Below are 17455 nucleotides of genomic sequence, written 5' to 3' on the forward strand. Positions count from 1 at the left end.
CCACTCAGTGTGGGTGGAGTTTACCCACAAGAACAGAAAATGTTCCCGTCAGAAATCATGTGTGTGTGACAGACAGACAGACACACATGACAGACAGACAGACACACATGACAGACATTGAAATTGAAAATGATTTGAAATAACTAAAGACAGTGAATTGAAGAATCAGGAACAATTGAAAACATGTCAATATATACTGTATTTAATTACCTAATCTTGAATGGGAATGTGACGCTTCAAGGTGACAAATCGCCTTTGCTCAAAAACATATGCTGCAAGAGGGTAGGAGTCTGTTAATTCCCGTTGCTCGAGGACTGTCACTTGTCTTGTGGATTCCAATTCAAAAGCTCTAAGGTGCTCCTAGTACCAGGAATGAAGACACTGGACAGCAAATGCAAGCTGGCCACGCATGAGGATTAGATTTAGTTCAACAAAGTAATGAAGCCCTCCAGTTGATCCGTACGGCAAGATCATTCCCACTGAGTAAGTGGTGCCATAGCAGGTCACTGTATTGGCCACTTGAATACACGTCTCTCCAGGAAATTTTCTTTGCACTGCTTCCTGTATGTTTTCCTTGAGGACATCCACAGGCACTGTGGACAAATTTGAGACACTGAGGGCAGGTTTGAGTATGTCTGTGCCATGCAAATGGTAAGCCAGCATGAACTGATGTTTAACAGCTAGAGACAGTAAAATGTTTCGAAAACAGCTGGTATGTCGAACAACTCGCTTAAAAAAGCTATGTTTTGCTTCGAAGCGCATGGTCCACAGAGCTACAAGAGATCCAAAAGCCTTGATTAGCTCTGGATAATGTTCCAGAAAATGGTGCTTTGGCAGAAGTTTTGCCTCTGGGAAAACCTGAAGGTATCTATGCCTGTGCTCTGATATTTTAGTGTCAAGGTATCTAATTGTGTCCTCTGTGTGGAATGGAGAAACAACTACTTCAACGATGTCTTTCAGGTCCATGAGGAGATGCCATGCTGGTTCGCTCTCTGGCACTTTGAAACCAATGATAAGAGGAAGCAGACGCAACAGGCACCAATTTTCATGAGCATTTCCACCCACGCTCTTTCGGGTGGCAAAGTTCAGCGGGACAGGCTGCGGGCTGTCAGCTTTGTCAGTCCACTTGTAGGGGAACTGTCTCTCCCTGCCACTGTCTGATTGACACATGAAAATACTGCAGTTTATTAGTTAAGGCACACTGCCTTTTCACACCGAAGCAATGAGTGAGAGTGGGACTTTCTGAAGCTGTTTGAACATGAAGTGAATGCTCCTGCTTTTTTCTTGCTCGGAAGGATCCAGTTCTTACTTCTTTTTTCTGAATCTCAGAGAGCTCTCCCAAACAAAACCTGCAGACATGAGATCCAGAAAAACTTTCCACAAAGCCACCAATTGAATGGGCACCTAAATTGTCAGCTGCTACACTAACTATTGTGCCTTTGATTTTCTTCCCAAGCGTTGGAATAAAGAGCCCTTCTTCTTCCAACTGGGCAAGGTCTTTTAACAGTGGCTCAAGCACTGCCTCATAACCGCACTTCTTGACATCCACAGCCTTGCAAAGCACAGTTAGATAAATTGACTTCAGTGTAGCTCGAAACTGTGGTGGAATATTTGCCAGCACCCAATACACTGCCGTAATCTTGTGTTTTTTGTGGGATGTTCCCAGGGGATTGCACACCTTAAAATCGTCAATGTAGAGAAGGAGAGGAAGAGTTATGTTTTCAGTGGCTAAAAATGCATTTTCTTTAAAATGTCTTCCATCATGAAATGACTCGTATCTGCCCTCGTGAGTAGTGTATGAAGAGTTGAAAGCTTTCACCTGTATGTCATTCAGGCTTAATATCTGTGACAGTGACTGAAGAATGGGAATATATTGGAAGGTTCGACCTTCCTTCTTGTCCAGAATGTATTCAACAGGCTCAACTACATGAAATGTCTTCTTAAAGAACTCCCGTCTTTTGAAAGTTGTAGCTAGAGGACCATCAGCTCTTAAAGCTGTGCTAATGGGGTTTGACTCACTCAACTGTTTGACTAAATCAGAGACTACTAAGTCATCAAGCACACAGTTATGTTTCCTTAAATATGAGTTCACAGTTTTTCTTATGCCAGGACCTGACACTACAGAGGATAAAACCTGGAGCTCAGCTACTGCTTCAGTAGTGCACTTGCTTGGCACATTGTAAATGCTCTCTAATTTCAATAAAAGGTGGCCCAACTTCAGTTCAATTTCTTCTTCTTTCAATTCTTCAGGTTCATACTCTCCTGAACAGTCATATGCTCTTGAACACTTGTATGCCTCAGAGCAATGTGCTTCAGCAATATCATCTGTAATATTTGACTGATCTATATACTTGTGTACAATTTTGGCGCGGAAGCAGTGTTGCCAACTTAGCGACTTTGTCGCTTTTTCAAAAAAGCGACTAGCGACAAATCTAGCGACTTTTTGTGATGTTACTTCTGGAGACTCTGTTGTGAGAGCACATATCGTTTCTATTCTTCTCAGTGAGCAGCGGATGCTGCCGTGGGCTCCTCTCTCGCCCCAAATCACTCAAAGGCGGCCCAGTCCTCCCTCCCAGCAGCAGTCAGAGCAGGAGATGTTAACCCCTCCACGTCCAGACTGCAAGTGAATCACGCATGCGTGGAACCGCCGCTGGCTGATGATCCCGACCTGGCTTACAGTCAGGGCGGGATGTAAATGTAAAATTTTCTTTGTCTAATATAAATCACTGAAAGAAGGTTCATTTGTAGTTCCAAACATATTCAGGGTGTTTTTTTACTCAGTTTTTGTCTCTCCCACGACGTTATTCCTCTCTGCTACAGCAGCCATTACAATTACATGCATATGGACAATTATGCAAATTAGGCGATGACGTCATTTAGCGACTTCTAGCGACTTTTAGGACAGCCAATAGCTACTTTTCTTACTGAGGAGTTGGCAACAGTGCGCGGAAGTCATTTGAAGAATGTGCTGTGTGTTTTCGGGATCTGTGTGATGCAAAGGTTCCAAACACATTTGTATAAACATCACATTCTCTGGAGACACAGTGCACAGTTTGATTTTTCCTAAGATGAACTGCAAGATGTTGGAAAAAATCCTTCTCAGTTGAAAAACTAGAACTGCAAAGTTCACAACTGAAACAAATCACTTCTGGTGTTGACTTGTTAGTTGGAGGATTCCTTGACAAATGTGATTTGATGGTATTCCAGGTTTTGAAGGAGCAGGGGCAATCGGCATGTAAACAGGGAAAAAATTCGCTGTGGTCGTGCCTTAACCTGTAGTGCCTCAAAAGTTCATTTGTTTCAGGGGCAACATAGGCACAGATCTTGCAAATCCATCCCATTAACAATAAAAGCCAGAGTTTAGATCCAAGTACATTCAGACCATGACAGAGCAGCAAAAGGGGTGGTCTCTTTGGAGGAGGTTAGGGTAGGAGTCAGCTGGGAGATTCAGTGTTACGCCAAGTCAGGGGCTCGGCTTCTGTTTAGTAGCGTATCTCTCCGTCTGCTTGCCCGTCTGTCCTCAAAAGTAAAAAAGACAAAAAGGATATTACCCAACATCTTTGCGCTCATCTTAAAACAAAACTGCACCGTGTCTTTAGAGTGTGTGTGAAAATGTGATTTTTACACAAATGTGCATGGAACAAAATGATATATTCTCTAAAGGTAATCAGGTACGTTTAGCTTTTATTCTGACAGTCTGCATCTAGAGAATATACTGTTAATTTTCCCACAGGTAATCAGGTAAGTTTATCTTTTATTCTGAACGCCTCATCAGGTTTACTTTTACTACATTTTGGACTGGGCTGTCACAACATTTTTTTCAGTGAAAGACCAACTGAATCTCTAACCCCAAAATGATAACTTTTTGTCTGGTCCACAAACTAATTGAAATAATCTAACATTTGCCCACTGTCCCCACAACAATTGCAATTGTTTGTACATACCTTCATCCAGTGTGCGTGACACGATAAATCACCTGGTAAGGATACAATGTCTTAGTTAGTAACTGACCACTAAAGAAAACAAAATCATAGTAAATAATTAATCTTTTAAATTACAGAACATTTGCAAAAACGTATCTACTACAATTAACCTAGTGTTTCTACATGCTGTAAGTCGCGTCTCTGTCCAATGAGAATCATGTACCTCTATAAAGTCAACTTGCTGTTTTCAGCTTTATGAAAATGTATTTCCTAGCTAATTCAAGAAGGATTGTAGTTTAGTTTAGTTTAATCAATTTTAGTGAACATGTCCAGAATAACACAAAACATTGTAAATAATTTATTTAACTCAGTTCAGTCAGACAACTCTGGATTGAAATCATATTTAAGAGCATAAATATTTGCATAACTGAAGCGGAGCATAAATAATATTAGCTTATCTGAAGCAAGTTTGGAGTCAGGCTCTGTTCATTTAATTCATTCCCTGATAAATGATCGCTTGACAGACATTACAGGGACTGAATAGCAGACCCCTGCAGGGAATCATAAAAACAGAGCCCACAGGTGGATGCTGGGGAGGTGGTGGGACTGAGCAGCAGTTAGCAGCAGCAAGCAACAGCAGCAACGATGACACGAGCAATTGCAGCCGCAGTGATAGCAGAAGAGACAGCAGCTGCAGCAGCAGAGCAGGAATGATGCAGGTAAGCAGAGGGTTTACATAGCCCGCCCTACTCAGATGAGGGGAGCATGTGACTGATCAGCTTATCAGGATTGGCGCAGCTTGAGTTGTCTGCCTGAACTAGCTCTGCAGGCTTTGCATCATGAAATAGGAGAATTTTCTCAACCCATAAATAAACACTTCATCTTTGGAGATACATGGTTTTCACTGGACAGGAAGGCTATGAATAATTGTAATCTCAAAAGTAACTAAAGCTGTCAGACAATTGTACTCTGGAACACAGTAGAAAATATAAATATATCATCTCCACCTAGAAAAAAAACACATTATTTAGAGTAAAATCTACCTTTGAATCATGGGATAGTAGCCCAATGAATCTAAGAATGAGTAAAGTAATATCTAATGAGTAACTGTGTGAAAGTAGATGCTAAAAAAGGGAAGTATGTAAACATCCATGACCTTCACAATGCATTTCAGACTAACTAGCTAGCTAACTAGCAGCGTTTTAATCGAGCTGGAATATATTCTTTGTGTTAGGGTGGCAATGCTAGGTATGGGCATTTAGCTGAGTTTCTCCCCGTCATTTTGGTATGCTACATGTTAGGATTGGTGCTACCTAGCGAGCACAGAGATCGTCTATGCAGCACGCATCTCACGCTGCCACCTGTACCAATAGTGGAAAGCTGCAGTACCGGAGGCTGCAGTTTCAGGACCGCAGTTTTAGGACTGTTTAATTTTCCGAGCGGAGCCCGGAAACTGCAGCCTCCTGTACTGCAGCTTTACCTTACTCACCTGTACAGGGGGGTCTCGTGTTTGGGAACTCTGAAGTTGGCGCTGTCTATCACCTGGCTCACTCTGCCTGCTGCTGCGGTTCAGCAGCTAACAAGCAGAGCTAACTTAACTGCCTACAGCCACCGCTGCGACCAAAAACCTCCACAAATCAACTCACAAGCGCGGCCACCCACATCCACACACGGGTGCTTATTTCCAGCTGACTTACAGCTAAACCCCCTCGCTAACGGCTAACACGTGCCGTCTAATGGGCGCCGTCTAATTGGCACCATCTAATTAACTTTACGTGGAGGAAAAAAACACATCCCTGCTTACTTTAAATTACAGCCACTTGCAAACGTCAGCTTCAAATTACATTTGAAGCAAGTATTTTAACACAACTTGCTAACATTAGTTTCAAGTTACACAAGAAGTCTCTTGAAGCCACTTGCTATGAATGAATGAATGCTATTGTTAATTCCAAATTACACCAAGAGCCTCCGGTTATTTTACTTATTAATTTCTACAATAATATAAAACCTGAAAGACTGTAGTATTTAACCAACGATATCACTAACATTAACTTTATTCTTACCTTAAAGTTAAGTCTCCCATGTTGTCGAGCTCTTCTCCTTGGCAGGGTGGTTTGGACTGGTTTGCTCTGGCACGAAGTACCCAGAATGCACCACACGGGGTGCAGTTGGAGCAGAATAAATACAACGAGCAAATTGTTTGTTGTGTGGGTCTGCATAAGAAGATTTGTTGAGCCACTTACATACAGCTTGTTACTTGTGTTTTGAACAAATGTAGACTAATTCACAACTTGATAAATTCATGTCAAGAGACAAACTTTGTTTTTTATTGTTATTATCACAGGTTTAATTATGTTACAATTACATATTCCCAGATTTACTTTTTTCAGTGCAGCTGCATATGGAGCATTCACTCAGCTCCTTCTTTGGTCACAGTAGCGGCTCAAATTTGGCCAGCACTGAGTATGTTAGCAGGCTGGAGGCCAGTGGTATTGCCTGGTCTAACCTGTGTAACGGCAGCAACGGAAAGTTTACTGATCCAGCCTCGGTTTGTGCTGGCTGGGGATGGGGAGTAAAGTGGAAGAAACACTGTGATTCAAGGCTCTAGCTAATGGCCATGAAACTCTGGCTTTGGTTAGTGGAAGGTTAAACTATTAGCAGCATTTTCTCTTTATCTCTTTAACGCTTTGCCGGTATTGATACGTTTTATTTTGCCTATTGTCAGACTCTCTTTAAGACTCTTTTTGTCTTTCTTCCCTTTTTTTTGCTTTGCAGTGTGGGCAGTGCCAACACTGGAATACCAACTTTCTTTGCAGGACTCTCCACTATTGAATTAGGCTTCCTTTAAAGGGAAATACATCCACATCTGGATTTATAGAGCAGCCAATGGGAACGTCCTCTTTCTGAAATGACCTCTGTTTGGAGTTCAGGGTTAGGTTTAGGATTTCAGTATATGTACATACATACATACATACATACATACATATATATATATAGATAGATAGATAGATAGATAGATAGAGAGACAGAGAAAGAGAGGGGGAATGAATGAATTTGTCACTTAAATGGGGTACAGAGAATTCTAACGAACCAGCCTCCCTCAGTTCATATTTTTGGTTTTACAAAGCAGTTACTGCTTGGTTTCAACTTCAGCACTCTCAATAACCTCATTTTAAGCAGCAGTAAGCAGCTGTTTCATCAAACAAGCTCTGATAAACCCACTGTGTACTGCCTGCTCAGCAGCACCAGCCAAGTCCCCAGAAGAAAATGTTGGCCTTGTGCTTTTCTTTAAACTACAGTTATGTTACATTTGTACAATTCATATGTATCACATCAATGTTTCTAAAGAGATGTAGTTTATAAGCTGACTTTGTCACCAAGAGGTGGAGGGATGGTAGATGGAGGGACACCTCGGCAAAATATCTGCAAAGCTGCAGACAACCATTCGAGACCAACAAACAACAAAACCAATTGTTTTTTTGTGATTCATCGCTGTGTTTCCAGCAGCTTTTTAGTCACCAAATGTGGGTGTATTTTAATGAGCTGTTGCTGTTTTTTCTGCTGGGATTTAGCCCCCAAAAGTAGTAAAACCCAGAGCATGATATTCTCTTAACCATAACCAAGTGGTCTTTGTGCCTACACCTCAACACAAAGAGATTTGTGCAGTTAGGAGTGAGTAGTAACATCATCAGATAGAGTCCTTTCTGACTGGCCCAATACACTGTGTCAGAGCAAATGGGGCAGACTTCTCCTAATATCACTAATACTGAGGCTCCACAAAGGAACACTATTTCCCCTGTTGTATTTACCCTCTGTACAGACAAATGTTGGAACGGCATATCTGATCATGTTACCATTAAATTTGCAGATGACATGGCAATAGTGGGTTTAATTAAAGATGATGATGAAACCAGCTACTGTTGGTGGAAAGACCAGTTCGTTGGTTGGTTTAAGTCCAGCTTTCTCCATCTGAACACCAAGAAAACAAAAGAAATCATCTTTGACTTTAGAACTCATAACAGTCCCCATCAACAAATGACTATTGGTGGGGAAGGTATTGAAATGGTAGATAACTACAATAATTAAGGAATCACAACAGATTTCAAATTGACATGGAATTGAAACACATGCTATTTATAGGAAAGGTTTGCAGCGGCTATATTTCATGTGTAAACTGGGACAGTTTAAAGTGGACAGACATATATTTTTCAGTGTCGTTGAACAATAAAAAAAGAACTGTATAAGACTGTCAATATGTCCAGTAAGATTGCTGGACAGTAGCAAAATAGCTTGATAATGATCTGTGAGTCCTGAGTGGTAAGAAAAGGGCAGGTGATTACTGGAGAGGTTTCACATCCCCTCTTTGGTGTATACAAGCTGTTACCATCAGGCAGAAGGTACAGGATGCCAGCCCTCTGCCCTCTGAACAAGTCAGGCTCACAGATCATTTGTGCCTACCAGTACTGCACTCTTGAACAAACTGTATATAACATATAACTGAACCTCTGTGTGTGAAGATGCTGCACCTTATGACTTGTAGAAGACTTTAATGATATGTGCTGAATAGGTCTATAATATGGAAGATGGTTGATGTTTTTGTTTATTGGTTATGTTGTCTGTATTATTGCAGTTATCTATTTATTTGGCGATTGCTGTACAGCACACAATGAATTGGTGATCTGATCAATATCTATCTATCTATCTATCTATCTATCTATCTATACAAATGTAACATATCTGTGGTTTGCAGAAACATACAATACCAACATTTATTCTGGCAATATGGTTGCCAGCAAACAGCAGACAAAGGTAGAGACTAGCTGGTGAAAAAGTGGAACATTTAACAACCGTGAGCCAGATAATTCTCTCAAGAGTTGGTGGAGACCAAACCAGCACTAAAATATGGTTGCATTCCAAATCCCATACTTTCTCTTTTTACTTCTAGTAGGTACTGCAGCTGTGCTTAAAAAGTACGTACTGTTGCATGCAGCATGCACACAGTCAGGACAAAGTAGCTACTACCTCATAACATTACGCCCTGAACTTTGACCCTCTTGCTCATATATTCGTTACCATGAAGATAAAACAAAATGCCATTCAGCAAGTTCACCAGAGATGGAGGAAAACCCGGACAGCTCTGATGTTTTTATTTTGCAATAAGTTGTAACTGAATACAGTGTAGATTCTAACATATCAAATTCACAATAGTAATGTTACATAGGCGAGACATTTCTCTGTCATTGTTATTTAATACTTGTGCCCTTTCGCTGTTGGTTATATCCTACTATTACATGGAGAAACCTCTGTCCCTCCGTCCATCCATCCCTCCGTCCGTCCATCATCATCCGTTTTCCTCCTCACTGCTTTGACCTACTTCTCTGAACTTGCACATAGGCTTTCATCTTGGTCATGTGCAGACAGCCACGATGCTGTTTTTGCATTTTTCCCACATTTCTACTGTTTATATTTGCCTTTTTGTCCACTACCCATTCATACTGTCAGCACCATTAGCAGCGCGAGCTGCGCATGCGCGATGGGACCATAGTTTGGCTGGGAAGCCTTTATCTCCAACACTTGCGGATCGAAACCTGTATGTGTGTACCTGTGTGCCCACGCACGGCCCCGCGCACATGCGTGCCTCCGTGCTGTCAGCCAAAACTATGCTCCATGTATTTTGCCATAAGGCATGTTTCTAAATACAGTGTGCATTGTTTGTCTTACATTAATATTTATTACACAGTGCATTTACAGTGCTCTGATTTTGCATCTCCTCTGATATACTGTTTTTGATTCTTATTCCTCTATACTTAACACATCACCGGGTATGGACTAGTTTATTATTATTATTTTACTCAATTAAACTATTAATATTCCTATTATTACTAATCGATTGGTCATCAGTTACCTGAATGTCCTGTCATCCATTATTTCCATCACTTCTGACAGCTGATGTGATGTATCTTTCACTGGGCAGTGGATTGTGGGTCAGAATAGCCAGAAAAGTATGCTGGCTTGTAAACTGCAAAATCTGAGCGGATGTAGTAGAACATCCTGGTATTTCTGGCATATTGCATTTGACATACTATGTATTGGGACATGCAAAATTTTCCAATGGCATCCTATATAGTATAGTAATCTGGGTATTGCAAGGCATAGTATGACTTCTATTCATCAGGTTGACACAGACATGACTCCAATATGACAATAATGTTGCTCTCTCTCTCTCTGCTGGATGTAAGAACTGGCTGAATGTTACAAGTTTAAAGGCTTTTCTTTTTCAATTGTACCTCTCTGGTTCTTTTGTTTGTTTGCCTGTTTACATTTCTGCATTTGCATCATACATTTAAGGTATTTTGAATGTACATCTATTTTGATGCTGGAATCTACCTATGATGTAATTTCTGATATAAGTCAAATTGCTGTCAGTCGTAGTCTTTCTTTAAAAAAAAAGATTGAGTGCTGATATGTGTCTAACAGTGACTAAGGAGCTTGGTCACTAGATTTGTAAGTGGGTAAATCTACAGTGGAAGCTGCAATAAATAAATCTTTAACATATCAAAAAGTCGAAAAGACCATGAAAGCAGAATTAAGAGAGCTGGTGAAATGATGTCCATGTATGAATACAGCTACAGCTGCCAGTACAAAGCAACCTGTCCTGTGAGAGATTGAATAATTGAAAACATTTCACTTTGGAGAAATAAATGAATAATTAGCATAGTGACAAGGCGACACTGAGCAGGGCACTTTAACCACATGGAGCTAACTTCAATAGGACAGTTTAGGATTAAGTTTAAACCAGCCTCAGGCAGCTCAGATAAATCACTTACTTTGTAGCGTCTGCAGACTGAAGCTGAGCTGAGGCCAAAGGAGTTCAGACTCACCAGAAACCAGGATTTCCCAGCAGGTGTTGAAAATTTGAGGCGGAATCTTTGTGTTGAAAAGCTTTTATTACCAAAGCTTTAAGCTACTGCCGTCAACGGTATACACACCGAACACAGGTGGAGATAAGCTGCGTGAACACTGGATCCTTCTTTAAAGCAAAGGGCACACAAGTACACATTCCACCAGTGTTAAGAACAGATGATGTTTTATGGCGCCAGAGCAGCAAATGTCACATTTTGTTCTAACTTTTATTTTAAATAATATATCACTTTAAAATATTCAAATTGCATCAAACATAATTGTACATCAACCCTCTACAGAACTGACACCATAACTGCTTCATAATTAACATAACTGTAGTTTGACATGTTTTGTTTATGGGGAAATTATTTATTTATTTATTTTTTTGCTTGCTTGCTTAATGACAGAATGAAAGTTACATGTTCTCTCTGCTCAGTTTTTCATTTGAAATGCACACTGACCATTAAAGTTTTAATAAAAAGTAAGTATCACTGCACTGTGTCAAACCTTGACATTTTCCATTTGTCTTGTTTAGCTGTCCACTCTCTGTGCACTGCAGCCTGTGTTGCTGCTAACATGCTCAGACCATTTAAACATTCACATTATATATTAATAATACAGAGCAAGTGAGCTTCATAATGTGAAGATGCCATGAAATGGATTTCTCCTTTACATATTTGATGAAGCCGGATTCATGCCTATAGTGATTGCACACTTTATATAGTGGCAATAAATCATACATGCAGCAGCATTAAGTGTCCACATGCCTCCAGGAACAGAAAGCATTTCATGATTTTATACAACAGCTTCCTTCTGGGATCAACGGTCTGATACATCTATCCGCTGTATTATTCCTCTCAAAGCATTGGACCACCACGGCCTGCGGCTGTGAATATACACACCATTTACAAGTTGTTTCATTCTGAAATTAAATCAAACGGAAAAACATCATCTCCCATGCATCATATACACATGTTATAAAAGTAATCAAACAGAACAATTCTTTTGTGTCCCTTCACTTCAACATATGCCATGCTAGGTATCCTCTTGCATCTGCTGTTGACCTTCCAGGACGCTGGGACATCAACAAAAGCCCATGGTTAGGCTCAGTCAACAAAAGCCCATGGGTAGGCGTTAAATACTGCCACTGTGTCAGCAATTTCAGCACCAGACACCTGGTGCAAAAACCCACCTTTCGGGCGTCGTCAGTTTGTAACACGGCACATAACCGTTCACAGTGTTACACTGCTGGTCAGCCGGACAGCACCAAGCCGCAACCTTCAGGGGTGACGAGTGAAGCCAGTGCGGAAGTGCCAAAAACTGCAGTTCGTTGAATGGCCACTTGAGGCAGGCTCCAAAAGCGAGTCAGTCCCCATAGACTCCCATGTTAAAATGCTCAACTTTACAGCAGAAATAAAGATGTTTACAGCCTGGTACAAAGAACGGTTTTGGTCTTAAAGTTGCACATAATTAAGGGCGTGGTCACTTTGAGTGACAGGTGGCGCCATCACGGGTGGCTAACTAGCCGCTGGCTGTCTGCTAAGCATCATCTCAGCTAATTTGCAAGTCATTGAACCTGACCTCTCAGCCGTGTTTGTGCCTTTTGGATATTTTATTTCGTGAGGGAGCTGGCACCAAGCGGGAGCATGAGCAGTAACAGCCAACACCACAGGGCTAGCCAAAGTAGCGTAGCTTGTTGGCCTTAGCTAACTTAGCAGCTTCGAGCAAGGTGGGCGTATTTAAGCAATCAGGCTTCCTCTTTGCCCATTTTTGATTTGCCGGGAGTTGGGTGAAGTCAGGCACTGCCAAGATGGTGACGGCCAGAGCTACTTTGAGCTTCAAACCCGCTCCTCAGAAACCAATGGCTGACGTCACGGTGACTACATCCATATTTTTATACAGTCTATGGTAGGGATGTCCCGATCCAGCTTTTTCACTTCCGATCCGATACCGATATTACAGCCTTGAGTTTTGGCCGATACAGATACCGATCCGATCCAAGCGCGTATTATACATATTCACTTATTTTGTTGTCAGTCATGTTAGAAAAGGTTTGATCAAGCNCTGTTTAAACAAGCAATAGTCCATCCATGACTCCAATTTCACTAATTGTGCCCAAAACAATGCCATCAGTGCTCTTTACTTAAACAGTAAGAGTGTAAACCAAATAAAAATATCACTCTCAAAAAAACAGAGCAGAAAACAAATAGTCAGTTAACTAAATTGACCGCTACTCTTCCTACCCTTCCCTCCATGTGTGTCTGCATGCCTGGTGGATTGATAGTAAGAGCTGGAGCGGATCACTGGAATGGACTCCTTGAATCACGGAGCGGAGCGCTGGGCTGGCCGGAAAACCTGGAGCGGACTCCGTGAAAAACTGGATCGGAGTTCTTGGATCTGCATTTTTCCATGCAGTCCGATCCGATGCCGATGCCCGTTTTTTGCTAATATCGGCGGCCGATACCGATCCGAATATCGGATCGGGACATCCCTAGTCTATGGACAGCAACTGTCACAGCAGTATGATACACTGCTGGATGGCGTCAGGTTGAAACGTTGTTGGTAATGATGTAATATAAGGAATTGAAAAGTCCCTACAGAGCAGGGGGAGGTGTATAGATGGGTCCAACACACCCCGTACTTTAACCCAGGAGCCTAGTGTTCCCGTCCCATATGAATGTAGAGCCAAACCACAATGTTTTGCTCCAAACCCACATGCTTTTGTTGCCTAAACCTAATCCGATTATTTTGCTGCCTAAACGGGCTGAATCCACTACTGCTACATGGAACTCTAACCTCAATTGCCAGAATAAATGTTAGCATTTTACATTTCTGCAAACCACGGATATGCTATAATTGCGTGTTAGCAAAAAATGCATGTTTTGCTTGAAATAAATGTAACATATCTGTGGTTTGAAGAAATACATGCCAGCATTTTCTCCTGACACGGATATCTTGGTTGCTGAACCCTGACACAGACGTGCTCATGCTAACAGTACTTTATGTGTGTTAATGTTTATCTGTACACTGCCATCCTTGACTCTACATGGCCTTGTGTACTGTGTGCATGCATGTGCATTCTCTCATGTGTTTGCATTCATGCGCTGACCTATACAACACACACCCAAAGCAATCCTGGGATTACGGGGAGGCAAAAGTTATAACAAAGATTATTTCACTGAGAAAAAGTACAATTTTTGCATCTCTGAATCTGCTTTGCAATTGCAACAAAATATCAACCAGTAATGTTTTAAAAGCAGAGAAACAGCTTTTTGAAACAGATTTTTTTTCCATTTCTAGTACAGCTTAGAGTTGCATTGTCTTTGTGTAATAACCACAGTAACTCATGCCATCTTTGTAGTCCATATAACGTGTATTAAGGTTTGCCTCATGAATCATCTGCTCTGCTGGTTAATGTGGACACTGAGGTGAAGAAGGTTTATTACCACAACTGGTCACAAAGTTCCACAGAAAGAGGTAAAAGACAGATAGAAACATGGACTCATGGGTAATTCATTACATCTAAATGATTCTTGAACATCTGATTCCTTACTTTCCCCTGAAAGTCAGAGAAGTTTCAATTGGTAATCTTTCTGGCAGAAAGACTCATGCATCACTTACTGGGATTATTTTCGTTTTCTAACTGCATGGAGCTCAGTAAATTGGAGTGGGGTGATGATGAGGTCACAAGATAATGTCTTTAAATGTAATTACATATTTTATTTTATTCCGTCCTCATCTCTTAGTTATCAGTTGCTTCAGAATGTTCTCCAGTGACGTCTGTGCACTCTTTGAAAGTTTTGAAGTCGCTCTTGGGCAATGATGTGGATTTCGGCTCTTCTCCACAGCGGGGAGTCTCAATCCTTTTTAGTCCTGGGGACATGAAGACAATGCTGTTATTTTCTTTTCTTTCAGGGACTGGCAGACAGAGGCACAGTGAGGGACAGCTAACATTCAAATATAATAGGGAAGTAAAATCAAAGAATCTGCTCTGTTCTGTGCAACTGCTGTACAAAACAATCTTTATATGATGATCTGTGAGACAGACAGTGAAGCTGGAACAAAAAGGACAGCATGTCCTAAAGGACGAAGGAGATCAATGATTGCCTCCCCATATGACTCTTACAAACATGTGTGTGTTCTGATCTGCTAGAGTTTTTTTTAGCTTTAGCTTGGCTAACTAAATTTATAGTTAAAAGAATCCAAGATGGACTGCCTGTAGAACACAGGACACGGAGAGCACTGCACGCTGATGTTATACTTGAGAGAGAAGACAATCATTAACAGAACCTCAAGTGGCTGCCTGTCAAAATTTGTTTTTGGAGTCACTAGGTTTAGTTTTTATAGTAATTTGTAAGATGCTTCAAAGGAATACTTCACCCTGCAAATGAGCATTTGAATATAATTTCCCCTTCATTTCACCACATTACCCTCGTCCTACAGCATCTCCACTGGCTCCCGGTTAAACACACAATAGATTACAAAATCCTTCTGTATACCTTCAAGGCCATCCATAACCTTGCCCCTCCTTATTTGTCGTATCTCCTCCACATTGCCACCTCCGCCCACTCCCTCAGATCCTCCTCCTCCATCCACCTCTCTGTGCCCTCCGCCCGCCTCAGTACCATGGGGAGCAGAGCCTTCAGTCGCTCTGCTCCCCAACTCTGGAACTCACTCCCACCCGACATCCGTAACATCGACTCTTTTCCACTGTTCAAATCTAGACTCAAAACCCACCTGTTCAAGATATCATACTCTCTGTAATTGTATTGTTCCATTTCATTCTGTGTAGCTTTTATCTGTGTTTTTATTGCTTTGTTTTATTGCTGTAGTGTCCTTGAATGTTCTGAAAGGCGCTTATAAATAAAATGTATTATTATAATATGAGTTACTAACCGCGTTACTTTGAATTCTGAATTCGTGTTTAACAACAGCATAATTATATCCAAACTTCCATTTACAAACTTTCACACAACTCATGCAGTCTAATTCAAGTCTCATTTATCTAGTTGTACATTCTGAAACATAAGCATGTTTGCTTAAACATTCCAATTTTAAAGGTCCAGTATGTAGGATTTAGGGGGGGTATTTTGGCAGAAAATAAAACATAGTAGTAAGTATGTTTTCTTTAGTGTATAATCACCTGAAAATAATAATCCTTGTGTTTCTGTTAACTTTGAATGAGCTGGTTATATCTACATAGGAAAAGGATCCTCATCTATGGAGATTGCCATTTGCACCACAGTGATTCTACGGTAGCCCAGAAGAGACAAACCAAGCACTGGCTTTAGATATGGCCATTTTAGCATCCCCTCCATGACAAGCAGTGTTGGAAAAACACATTTTATAAAACTGCTTAATTCAGTATTTTTGCTATTTTAAATCACTGGGTCTCTTATGTTTGGAAAGGAGGATACCTTTGCGGATAATTCCACTCCTGGAAAAAAAAACCTCCTGAACATCTGGATCTTAAGTTATCAGAGAAAATAGGTGACCAGACATTAGCAGATGCTGGGCTGGTGGCCCATCTCAGACGAGCCAAACAGCTTTGGAGAAATATTGATTTGTAACGGGAAACTGCAGGGTTTTTATTGGTTTTAACTACCTGGTCTGTTTGTTTTAGAAAGGAAGAGACCTCAGTGTATAATCCAGCTCCCGGTAGAAATCTCCTGAACAATGAACACTTAAGTAATTCTTAACGGGAGAAGTTTCCACTGGTTGCAATCTGCAATCCTCTCCGCTAGATGCCAGTAAACCCCCGCTCAATCTTACACACTGAGACTTTAAAATAGTATAGTACAATCAGACTTATGCACGAATGAGTAGCCGTCTGGGCACGCACAGCCCGCCTTTAAGGCAGAAGTGTGTTATGTTGTTACACTTCAGCGAAAATGCATGCATTTGGGAAGTGCTAAGTACACGACTGGATAAATGAGACTTGGATTATACTACATGAGTTGTGTGAGAGCTTGAAACTGATGTTATAATGTTATAACTTGGTCCCTGATTACTTCTATTCATGAAGAATGTTTGCCTTTTTTGGATTCTTTGTTCACCATGAAATAATGCAAGGCAAAGATGTCTTCACAAAATCAAGGCACTATGCTGTTTAATTTTGTGAGTGAAGTATTCCTGTAAAGTTATTATCCTTAAGATTTTCATGAACTTAACTCCCTGTTGTGTTATTGCTCAAAAAAGGAGGACCTAGATGCAAGACACCAGATAGGCAGGTTAACTGAACAAAAGGTGAGCTGTCATATGAAGAACTGGCTCCAAGAAACAAAATTACAAGCAACAAAACTGAGGGAGCAGGGGCCTGTATCACGAAGCAGGATTAATGTCTTAGCGAGGTAACTTCAGGGTTAACCCTGGGTTTTTGGTCTTACGAAGCCGGTTCAGTTCTTATCGGGGTAGATCACCATGGTAACTTACTGTGAACGGCTATCCTGCTCCGGAGCAGGGTAAGTTCAGGGTTGAATCTGATCCTATAAAAAGCACCATCCACTGGCCAATCAGCTGTTCGGAAAAAAATGACTCCGCTGACAGAAATGCAGCCCAGTCATGACGGGAAGTTTAATTAATTTGATTGATTTTGATTTGAAAGTTTATTTTGAACATTAAAAAAGAAA

The sequence above is a fragment of the Epinephelus moara genome, chromosome 2, assembly GCF_006386435.1.
Source record: "Epinephelus moara isolate mb chromosome 2, YSFRI_EMoa_1.0, whole genome shotgun sequence".
Taxonomy (NCBI): Eukaryota; Metazoa; Chordata; class Actinopteri; order Perciformes; family Serranidae; genus Epinephelus; species Epinephelus moara.